Raw genomic sequence first — 11,983 nt, 5'->3', positions numbered from 1 at the left:
ACAACAGGAATTACATCATTTAGACAAGAGATGTCAAAAATTGGTACAGTTATAATTATTCTGTCACAAAATCTACCTGGACCCAAAAAGTAAAAAATGCCGCAACATTCTTCACAGGTTTGTGGAATGACTAAACTGCTTCAGGGGCAAAAGTCACGTATGCATAATCAGGAAAACATAAGTTTTTCATTCAGTAGAAATTAATTTACTCCTCTGAGATCATGTTCTATGTATACAAGTAATACCTACTCTTCAAAGTTGCATGTTCTCCGATCCGCCCCTGATTGGCTATTATGGTATCGCACCATTTTATATTTTCTCTCCAGACCCCGCCACTTGTTCTCAACTTGCAAATGGGTCAAATGGCACCCAAGTTTTGAATTCACCATATCATCCAAATTTTCCCAGAGTTGCCTTTTAGTTTTCAGGCGTTTAGAAGGGTCTGATTTGAAATATTTATATTCTTCAATCAGGAGCAGAACTTTAAATTGGCCCGAGGCCACAACTCCTCAGGCTCGGTGGCAGATGAGACGGGGGCTGACGGTGCATTCAGCCAAACCTGCACGTTGTCTGCAACCAAAGGAAAGCATATATGTTGCGCACTAAGTACTGCATGATCAAATATTTCATATACATACACATTGAGAAAGCTATACGTACGTACATGCTGCCACATAAAGGCGCTGGTTTCCGTGGACAACGGGTGCACCGGTGTCGTCGACTACCTCGAAAATTTCTGTCTCCACATCTTCCAAGAGGATTCTCAGCGGCGCGGCCATCCTATGTCTCCTCCGAAATGAACGTATGAAGTGAAAGCTTTGGGAGGGAGCTGACGTATAAATAAGGGACGAAGAAGATGCAAAAGATAGCATGCAGAACGAGTGACTCCTGCTAGACATCCCTAAACTGCCAAAGAAACGGAATAAGATACTACCCGTAAGCTTGCACCAACACAGGCGCGCGCATGCATGTCCGCACCGAAGAGAGATCGCACGGATGCCGCGCAGAGCTGGATGCCGAAGCGCTGTCCGAAACAAAACGATATCGCTCAACCTCTGCAAGAGACGAACCAAAAATACGTTGATACCGGAAGAGAGCTACGGATATATCGTAGACGCCGCAAACTAAGAATTTGATACCACTTAAGCCAGCAGCAAAAAGCGCTACAATGCATATATGCACGACACATATATGCGTTATGCGTGCATGCCTACATCAGAGGGAGCGCGCCGACACGCGCGTATGTGCTGCAATAAAACAAGACCTGAAACCAACTCCGTGGAGTTCACGAGAGATAATGGATGCATATCGTACGTGTCTCATATATGCGATGCGTCCGTTATCTGCCGTGAACCGCGCGTCTCACGCGAGCTCGTCGGCCCTCGGAGCGCGCGCATATGCCGATACGATCTAGCCGAAACCCAGAGGTGCCGCAAGCAGGACGCTTGGACACGCTTCGAATGGTATTTTTTTCTGTCCGTTTCATTTTTTCTCTCCCGCGGGTTCACAAAACGGCAATGAAGCAATGCGACAGACTCCGCAGGACTCCTCTCAAGTGGCTCTGGCCACCTTTCTTGCAGGAGGGTGAACGTGGTGGTGGTGGTGGTTGTTGCTATGAAGGGGGGGGGGGGGTATACTGCTCCCGACGTATGTTGGCCCTTTGGGCATCACTCTTGGGGACTAGGGGAGGGGGATGTGGGGGGAGGGATCGTGGTCTGCCAAGGTGTCCTTGACCAGCTGCTTGCTTCGAGCAAATGAGGGAGTTGGAGGCCTACTACCGCGAGTGAGAAAGGAGGGTGCGTGCCACGGACTTCACAAAGGAGCGCCGGGGCAACACCCTCTAAAGCATGCACTTAAGGCCTGCTGGCTCTTCCTCCTCCTCCCCCCCCTGAGCTACTTCACACGCAAAAGAGGCCTACATAGAAGTTCCGTGCAGCACGTTTCGAAGCTACGAGCGGTGTAGGTGTGCTGCAGATGAGGCCAGGAAGGTATACAATGGTTAACCCCACCTATTCCGAGAAATCCGGGTGGGGTACGATGGCGACGACAATGCGATCGGTTCCGCAAACTCTTGACATTCCTTTGACTGCCTGCGGGAAAGCACGGTCGTGGCACGTCACGACATGCTTCCAAACGCACTTTTTTCTGTAGGCTGACAGTGCATGCAAAGTCTATGCCTCGTGCTGCGCTTGCGGTTGTGTGTCGGTCGAGGTGACGTGCTATAGCGCCTTCATTAGAGCGGAAGGTGGATTACCCACCTGCCAGGATATGCCTAACAAGTGCTGCGTGCCCAATTGCCGGATTAATTGCAAATCGGGGCCCAAAAACCGCGTTTTGAAGTTTCCCCGGGGTGAAGAACAGAACGCCTGGATTAGCAAATTTCGTTGTGTCACCGCACTCCAAGGTAAGATGTTTGGAACGTCTCCAAATAATAGCCAGTCTCCTCTGAAAACAGGATAGACTTAGCGCTGCAATATAGAAGTGTCTGTAAACCAGGAAGCTTGTTACAGTTGTAGCAGCGAATCCAGCACTTCAAGAGATAGCTCTCTTGCTATGTTGCAGCTATATTTAAACAAAATTGAACTGCCCTCTAGGTTTGCGAACTTCACTCGTGCGAGAGGCCTACCACATTGACGAACTTACAGAGAGCACCGCACCTGCGCTGCTTTCACACAGTCACAATCCCAACAAAGTTTCCCGAATGCCCGTCTGATCTTTCTAAGCCATATATGCACCTCAAGGGATGCCCTCGAATCGAACGCGTCTGCTGCTTTGAAAAAAGCGCTTGAAGAGTCTGCCGAAGTATTCCGCAAAGAGCAGGAAGTGGATAAGATTCTAAAATTGACAGAATATGTAATCAGCAAGATACATTCTGGCATATTATCTAAGGAAACGAACGCCTTACTTACTGCACATATTGAAGACCGAGCTCCAGGCATCAAATATCCAGTTGCAGTAAAAGCTGACTTTATCACGACAGTTTACTTTGAAAAGACGCCAGTAATAAAAACGGACACCAATTTCTCCAATTATCTGTAGTAAAACGAGGATGGAGCTACTTGTGAGCGTTGAGAACAGCTGCGTCGCCCCCAGTCGAAGTCCCAGACCCGCAAGCGAAGATATCTGCTTGCTATGTTGTAATTAGGTGGACGGCGGAAGTGTATATATTTTTCTTGAGAGCAAAATTTAAATAAATACTTGTGTCCGCAATAAAACTGCATACGCAGCTGTGAAGCCAATCGACTGTGTTTCATTTCTCATTATAGCTGCGCTCCAAAAATTTGTAGGTACATATATAAGGATGGTAAAAGTTTTAAAACAGAGTTAAATCTATTGAAAAGAATGTGCAAGGAAAAGCGTTTACTGAGAAAGACGAGAGCGCGACAGAGTTGCTGATATTAGTACCTATAAACAGCCTTTACAAACCTGGTTAATGGCTATTGCCTCTAAATAAATGCCTCGTAAAGTGCCTGCTCTTTATTCTAGCGTTTAGCAGAAGAAAAAGTGTGGATTGATCAATGGAAGCTTATTTCTGCTAGGTGATCCAAGCTGCGATTCCACAAACTCCACCGTAAGTGGCAGCGACGGTGGGCCTCTTTTCGTGGTGTCACGGAAGGAGTACTCAGGCCTTCTCAAATTCTCTAGAGGGTTTTGTAAAAGCCAAAGACATATGCGGTACAGAGGGAGATAGAGTAGGCTTCAAGTATATACAGTAAGGAAAAATCTGCAGTCATGATATTTAATGAAGAGGGCGGCGAGCATAGAATACAGGAGTTCGTGCTAAAAGTAGTGAATGAGTACAATTATCTTGGGGTGTGGATAAATAACAGTGCTGAGCATGTGACAGAGCATGAAAAATATGTAATGAATAAAGCTAGTAGGAATGCAGCTGTCATGAAAAATAGAGCACTGTGAAATTACAATAGGTATGAGGTGGTAAGAGGGATCTGGAAAGGGGTGATGGTCCCTAGCCTGACCTTCGGTAATGCAGTCCTGTGTATGAGGCCAGATGTTCAAGCAAGGCTAGAAATTAAACAACGGGGAGTAGGGAGGTTAGCTTTGGGAGCACATGGAAATACAGCAAATCAGGGGGTACAGGGTGATATGGGATGGGCATCTTTCGAGAGCGGAAAGGCTAGCAGTAAGATAGCATTTGAGGAACGATTGAGAAAAATGGAGGAAAAGCAGTGGGCTAGGAAAGTTTTCAGATACCTGTATATATAAAGAATGTTTACACGAAATGGAGAAAGCGAACTAGAAAATTGACAAGCAAATATCTAGACAGCAGTAAGGGGGCAAATCAGCAATTATCGGTTAAGAAAAAGGTTAAAGAAACAGAGAAAGCTCTGTGGAAAACAGGGATGCTGACGAAATCGGCACTGGGAACATACCGGACCTTTAAACAGGAAATTGTCAAAGAAAATATCTATGATAATTGTAGGGGAAGCTCTTTGTTGTTTGAGGCCAGGACTGGAGTTTTGCGGACTAGACGTATAGAGTCAGGTACCATGAGATAGACACTTTGTGCATTGCGTGCGGAGAGGAGGAGGAAACGGCTGAACACTTGATACTTTCCTATAAAGGGCTTCACCCTACAGTGGAAAGCAGCGGGGCTGACTTACCCAAGACATTGGGGTTTAGGGATAGTGAAGGGAAAGTGGATTTTAAGAGGTTAGAAGTAACCAAGCGAAGGATATCTGATTGGTGGCTAAAAGCAAGACAGGAGTAAAATTTCACAAGACATGGCTAGGTGGCTTGAACCACCGCCCGATTTAAAGGGTTCAGCCGTATCCATCCATCCATCCATGTGCCCCCCCCCCTTTTTTTTTCTCAAAAAGTAAGACAGCCGGAAAAACCGGACTTGCCCAAAACCGCAGTGATACTCCAAAGTTTCCTTTTCGAAACGTCGAAGGAGCGCGCTTACAGTAGTGACAGTTGAACCTATACGTCCATTGAGACACGCAGGTTCCAATGTAGTACAAACTGAGATATAAGACGTCTTCAAAGCAACTATCAGAAACAATGAAAAAAAAAACAGCTAGAAAAGTGCATGGATAATCCGTTTTCAGCTGGTTAACCTCTTAAATCAGTCATATAGGTCATCTAATGTCCGGGTCAAAAGACGTTTCAGAATCCTTTTTCTAGGGATAGTCAACAAGCTTCTAAAAGTGTTTTATCGAATACCTTTTCTAAACGCAATAAAAACGTCTAGAAATGAGCAACAGGAAGACCTTTTCTATACGAATACAGGTAAATGTTTGCAATATGATTTGTAGCCCTCATTTTGTTCCTGCAAATTTTGTTCAGCAAAAGAGAAGCTAGAGAACTATTTGGGCTTACATCAAGCTTGCACTGTGCACAGCACAACAAGCCTGCTGCACGCAGAAAGCGTGATGCTGGCGTCAAAGGTGGTTATTACACTTAATTGAAAAAAAAAAATATCCGAACAACGCTCTTCATTGCGATGAATAAAATGTCTTATAAAAAACAAACGGCACAAGCAGCGTCTGAGCAGGTTGAACTAAATGGGGTGGCAGAGAAAAAATAGCGTACCTATAATAAGTCGTATCACCAGTCTCTGATGCAGACAAATGGCGCATCAGAGAAAAAAAAAACAAGATTATGACACAAGCAGGTAAGATCCCATTCAAAATCATCTGAGACGTGCTACTTCACTTAGTCGCTGTGGCACGCACATGTATGACCGCGCTGGTTATGTCGCGAAACATTCGTTAGATGGCTGGAATGGCCCTGACCACGTCGCCCATGGCGAAGCGATCTATATCAATTTAAAATAAATAATGAAGCCCAAGCAGATCGCGAACTTTCCCGCCTCCTTGCGCAAGATGTGTGGCACATAAACTGCTCTCTAATCCCGTTATAGCTTCTGTAAGCCACAAAGTTATTGACCAATACGCTGCAACTCAAAAACAGACCATTTAAGCGAAACGCGCACCAGGAAATGAGTCGATATTGTTTTTACTCTTCTGTTGAATGCGCCCTCTGCTTGGCGTGCACATGGCTGCTTGAAAATTTGTTTTTAAGGATAAGAAATGGCGCAGTAAATGTCACATATATCGCTGGAAACCGGAACCATGCCGCAAGGGAACGAAGGTGAAAGTGTAGAGAGAAAGAGGTGCCGTAGTGGAGTGCTCTGGGATAATTTCGACTATCTGGGGATCTTTAACGTGCACTGACATCGTACAGCACGGGTGCCTTTTGCGATCCGCCTCCATCGAAACGCGGCCGCCGCGCTCGGGCTAGAACCCGGGTACTCCGGCTCAGTAGACGAGAGCCTTAACCAGTGAGCCACCGCGGCTTCGACTCTGAGAAAAAAAAGTAATGGTGCTTTTAGTACAGCTCCAGTCCAGTGTAAATAATATGTGCGCTCATTCTTCGCCTGTCCGGATAGTGATTCACCGTGCTTATGCAGTCTCCTCGCCTTCGAATTCACCGTACTTCTATAGTCTCCTCGCCTGCGAGGAGACTGAATCAGCACGCTGAATAAATTATTCTGCCAAGAGCGAAAGCAGATTCTGTATACTAAATTGATAAAAGAGGCGAATCAAGCGATACCCATGCATGGGAACAAGATAGGGGTACTGTGAAAATATTGTGGCATAAAGACTTACAGTTCTGCTGTATTTTAAAAGGAGCACTGCTCGGAATTCGAGACTGCAGAACGGGATTGTGTGGGCATTGGGTACATATAAAGACAGAGAGGCCGAGGGGGATGCGGAGCGAGTAGCATGGAATGTGATTCCCGAGTTCTAATCCAGGACACATGGGAGAAATGGGTCGAATGACACCTTTAGCGCCGCGCACCCTAGCTGGTACATGGCAACGGGCAAAGGGACGTGCGGTGGCAGGCAAGTCCATACAACACCCACAATAGCAGGGGGGCCTCGAGGCCTACACCCGGAGGTGTCTGCTGCAGTTGGCTGGCGACATCTGCTGCAACGACTGCAGCCCTCGGGCACATTACACTAGAGTAGCTGCGGCCAATCCAGGAAGCACGCTCCACCACTCACCGCCACCAACTTCAACCAGGTAGCAGCAGAGCACGGAGATAACCTAAGCCCAGTGAGACGCTGCAGCTGCAACAGCTGCAGAGAATGAGATGTGAACGATAAAGCGAACGTAGAGGTGGCCACAGTTACCTCTGACGGAATCAAATGGTATATGGTGCGCGGACGCAACACGGTGGAAATGCTGCGCGCGCGAGCGGGGATCACCGAGGAAGCATTGCACAACGATGGTGCGAAGAGGTGTGCGCGCTCGATAGTCGCTGCATGGCGGGGAGGTCGAACAGCGACAAAGAGACCGTTGGGTACCACCGCGCAGCGATGGCGCGAAAGGAAGAAAGCGCGATATCCACCGTGCAAACGGACCACCGGAGAACCTTGCTATAATATATAGGGAGTGATGCTGATAGTGCTGCAGGCACGCAAAGACCGCGACAGGACGAGTACCGGGCGACGATGGGAGGTCCACGGGTGCTCACGCATAGCGCTGGCGCGAAGAGAGGGGCGAGCGCAGGAAAGCACAAGCAACGGCCACCGTGCAGAGAAGCCGGACGAGCGTCGAGGGATCCGCTGCTGAAACTCGGTAGAGTTGCGTGAGGTGCCCCCAAAGTTAGCACCACGATGAGGAACCTTCACATCTTATTAAAAGGCTTAATTGGTGCAGTAATTTTGAAGAGAGCGCGCGCCGTTTCGGGCGTGCACCGTGGAGGCCGCAAAGAGTGGGGCCGCCGCTGCCTGTCAGTGTCGAGACAAGCAACTAAACACCGAGAAAATCACCAAGCCGAAACAGCCCGCCATAATTAGATGTGCTATTCTGCAGGGCAGTAATAGAACCAATCTTCAACCCCGTGCACCACAAGCCCGAAAAGCGCGCCAAAATTGGGTGCTTTGTCACCAAAACGTCTGTCGGCTATGAGATGTCTTAAATGGGGCTAACATGGAACCAGCCACCTGCCCCGTGTCCATACGGAGGCCAAAAAACCCGCCAGAATAAGGTGCCTTTACTACCAAAACTTCAATCGCCTTATATAAGACCTCTTTGAGAGGGCAGACCAGTCTTCTAAAGTCCTTTTAAGCATATCGTTAGCAAAGATTCTAAAAGATCTCTTCAAAGCATTCATCTTGTTCGAAAATTCCTTTCATCCGCTCTACCTCTACGGTGCGATGGCGGAGAGGTAGAGCGGCCGCCTCACGCGCAAGAGGACCGGGGTTCGAACCCTGGTGCCGCGCACTTCTCCACCGGGTTTAAAAAAAAATTCGCGTGTCGATGGAATTGCATAACCAGGCCTGGGGTGCGGCCTGATCTCGGTGACAGAACCGACAACGCATTCTCTCACCAGAACAGGATTTGGCCACCTTGGTGTAGTACTCAGCCACAACCTTCTATGAAAAAACCACTTAGCCCTCAGTCCCCAGCTGCTGCGGAGCAACTAACCACGGCGGCGGTCAGACCTGTGACGCAGCGGAGGATGCTATGAATTTCTGGCTCCGGACAGGCCGCCATTGGAATCTGAAACTGGCAATGTTTAACGCTAGAACTTTATCTAGTGAGGTTAGCCTAGCAGTGTTGTTCGAGGAACTAGCGGGAATTAAATGGGACGTCATAAGGCTCACTGAAGTTAGGAGGACAAGTGAGGCGTATACAGTACTAAAGAACGGACACGTACTGTGCTATCACAAATTAGTGGATAGATGAGAACAAGGAGTGGGAATCCTCATTAATGAGGATATAGCTGGCAATGTAGAGGAGTTCTATAGTATTAACGAGAGGGTAGCAGCTATTGTAATTAGGCTAATGGGAGGTACAAGCTGAAAGTGGTGCAGGCCTACGCGCCTAAATCCAACCATGATGACCTGACCGCTGAAAGCTTTTATGAAGACGTGGATTCGGCAACAAATACAGTAAAATCACACTACACTGTACTGATGGGCGACTTCAATGCGAAGGTCGACAAGAGGCAGGCTGGCGACCACGAGGTAGGTGACTATGGGATAGGTTCTAAAAATAGCAGGGGAGAGCTATTAGTCCAATTCACAGACAAATAATGTACAGATCACGAATACCTTTTTCCGTAAGTGAGAGAACAGGAAGTGGACCTGAAAGAGCCCCAATGGTGAGATGAAAAATGAAATCGACTTCATACTATGCGCTCAGCCTGGCATCGTTCAGGATGTGACCGTCCTCGGAAAGGTGCGCTGTAGCGACCACAGAATGGTAAGGTCTCAAATTAGCTTAGACTTGAAGAGGGAACGGAAGAAGCTAGTGAAGAGGAGGTCCATTAACAAGTCAGCGGTAAGAGGGATAGTACAGAAATTCAGGATATCGCTGCAGAACAGATATTTGGCTTTAACTGAAAAAGGCAATCTTGATGTTCATACAGGGAACTATAATCTGACAGCTATTATTACAGAGTGCGCAGAAGTAGGCGGTAGGACGGTTCGACAGGATACCGGCAAGCTATCTCGGGTGACGAAAGATCTGATTAACAAACGCCAAAGCATGAGGGCGTCTAACCCTACCGACAGAATAGAACTGGCGTAGCTATCGAAGTTAATAAGTACAAGGTAGCCGACCGTACCAGAAGCTTGGAAGAACGCAAATATTTAATTCCGAAAGGAGACGCCAAGGATTTACAAAATTACAGACCGATCAGCTTACTGTCCGTTGGCTACAAGGTATTTATTAAGCTAATCATTAATATAGAGTCAGGGCAACCTTAGACTTTAATCAACCAAATGATCAGGCAGGCTTTCGTAAAGGATATTCCACAATAGATCATATTCACACTACCAATCAGATGATAGAGAAATGCGCAGAATGTAACCAACCTTTATATATAGCCTTCATTGATTACGAGAAAGCGTTTGACTCAGTGGAAACCTCGGCAGTCATACAGGCATTGCGGAATCAGGGTGTAGAAAAGCCTTACATCAAAATGTTAGAAGATATATATCGCAACTGCACAGCTGCAATAGTCCTCCATGAAGTCAGCAATAATATTCCATTAAGGAAGGGCGTCAGGTAAGGAGAGATGTCGCCAATGCTATTCATCCCGTTAACAGGAGGTATTCCGAGGCCTGAATTAGCCACAGTTGGGAATAAGAGTAAATAGCAAATACCTAAATAATATGCGATTCGCTGATGACATTGCCTTGCTGGGTCACTCAGTAGGTGAGCATCAAATCATGATCAATGAGTTATACAGGCAAGGCGGAACAGTGGGTCTAAAAATTAACAGGCAGAAAACAATGTAATGTTAAGCAGTCTAGTGAGAGAACAGCAGTTCACTGTTGGCAGCGAGGTGCTGGAACTGGTAAAGGAATAGGCAGAAAGTGACAGGGGATACGGATCATGAAAGGGAGATAACTAGAAGGATAAAAATAGGGTGGAGCGCATATGGCCGGTTCTCAGGTCATGAATGACAGTTACCAATATGCATCAAGAGAAAAGTGTACAACAGCTGTATCTTACTGGTACTCACCTACGGGGCAGAAACGTGGAGGCTAACGAAAAGGGTCCAGCTTAAGTTAAGGACAATGCAGCAAGCCATGGAAAGAAAAATGATAGGTGTAATGTTAAGAGACCGGCAGCGGGCAGGTTGGGTGAGGGAACAAATGCGGGTTAAGGACATCCTAGTCGAAACCAAGAGGAAGAAATGGGCTTGGGCAGGGCATGTAATGCGGAGGCAAGATGACCGCTGGTCCTTAAGGGTGACGGAGTGGATTCCAAGAGAAGTGTTGCAGAGGGCAACAGAAGGTAAGGTGGGCAGATAAGGTTAGGAAGTTTGCAGGCATAGGGTGGGCGCAGCTGGCAAAGTAAAGCTTAAATGGAGAGACATGGGAGAGGCCCTTGCCCTGCAGTGGGTGTAGTCAGACAGATGATGACGATCTTTAAAATAAACGTTTTGAAGACTTTGTGTGCTTGCCACCTGGGTTAGAGCGTACGAGCTTGAACTCTTCATTTCGCAGTGAGAACCCAATGTACGAACACGATAACACGAACCAACTTTGCAGGCTGTGGTGTTCAAAACTGGCTTGACCCCACAAGGGTGCAGCAGGGTTTGCAGAGCCTCCTCCAGCTCTTACAACGGAAGCAGGACAAATACCATCTAAAACATGAGATTCTTGAAGAACAGCAGCCTGCTTAGCGCTTGCACATCGTTTCTGTCTCACTCAGCACCTAGATGGGCCCATAAATTTCATCGCATTCTAGCAAGATTCAGCATATAGTGATGGTGACAATGTTATCTGCTATATACATCAACAGATTTAGTCATATGCGCCTTCAGTTTGGGCAGTTTGTTGAAAATTCACATAATTATTCATGCTGCTTTAAATCGCCTACAAAAGTCGCAGTCGTTTCCTATGCTGCTCGAAGTGTGCTTGCAAAAAAACGCCAGCCAGGTTCAATTTAAAAAAAGATGGACATTTTCGAAATTACCAAATTTCCAAAAGTGGTACATGCTGTCAGACACATTATTAAGCAACCCAGAGAGCAGAAATTGAGTGTTACTACCTGAAGAAAATGTTTATATTCATTATAGTATTGTGCATTGAAAACACAGCATTCCTTGAAACTGCACATGCTCATAGACTGGTGACAATGTTTCTAACAAGTGACACATGCTGTTAAGCATATTAATAAGCAATACGAACGACAGTAATTTTGAGTATCTCCTTGAGATGTTTATTTTGTTTTCTTCCATTGCAGAAATAGCCTTTATATATCACTGATCTATGACAATATTCAGCAAGTTTCTTCAAATCCTTTCTCCTGCTTCCATCAACACCATGCTACCGTTCAAAACATAGAGTTGAGATTTGTTCTAGTTCCGAAAAGCTCATGAGCACATGGATGGCACCATGACACTATGATCACCAAGCCCAGGTAGATGGTCTCATTATTCAACCTGAACTGAAAAATTAGCAAGAAGCACAAGAGTGCCTACCTGCAAGCC

This window comes from Amblyomma americanum, chromosome 1, assembly GCF_052857255.1.
Source record: "Amblyomma americanum isolate KBUSLIRL-KWMA chromosome 1, ASM5285725v1, whole genome shotgun sequence".
Classification (NCBI taxonomy): domain Eukaryota; kingdom Metazoa; phylum Arthropoda; class Arachnida; order Ixodida; family Ixodidae; genus Amblyomma; species Amblyomma americanum.
The sequence above is the reverse complement of the archived record's forward strand: the minus strand, read 5'-3'. Positions refer to the sequence as shown.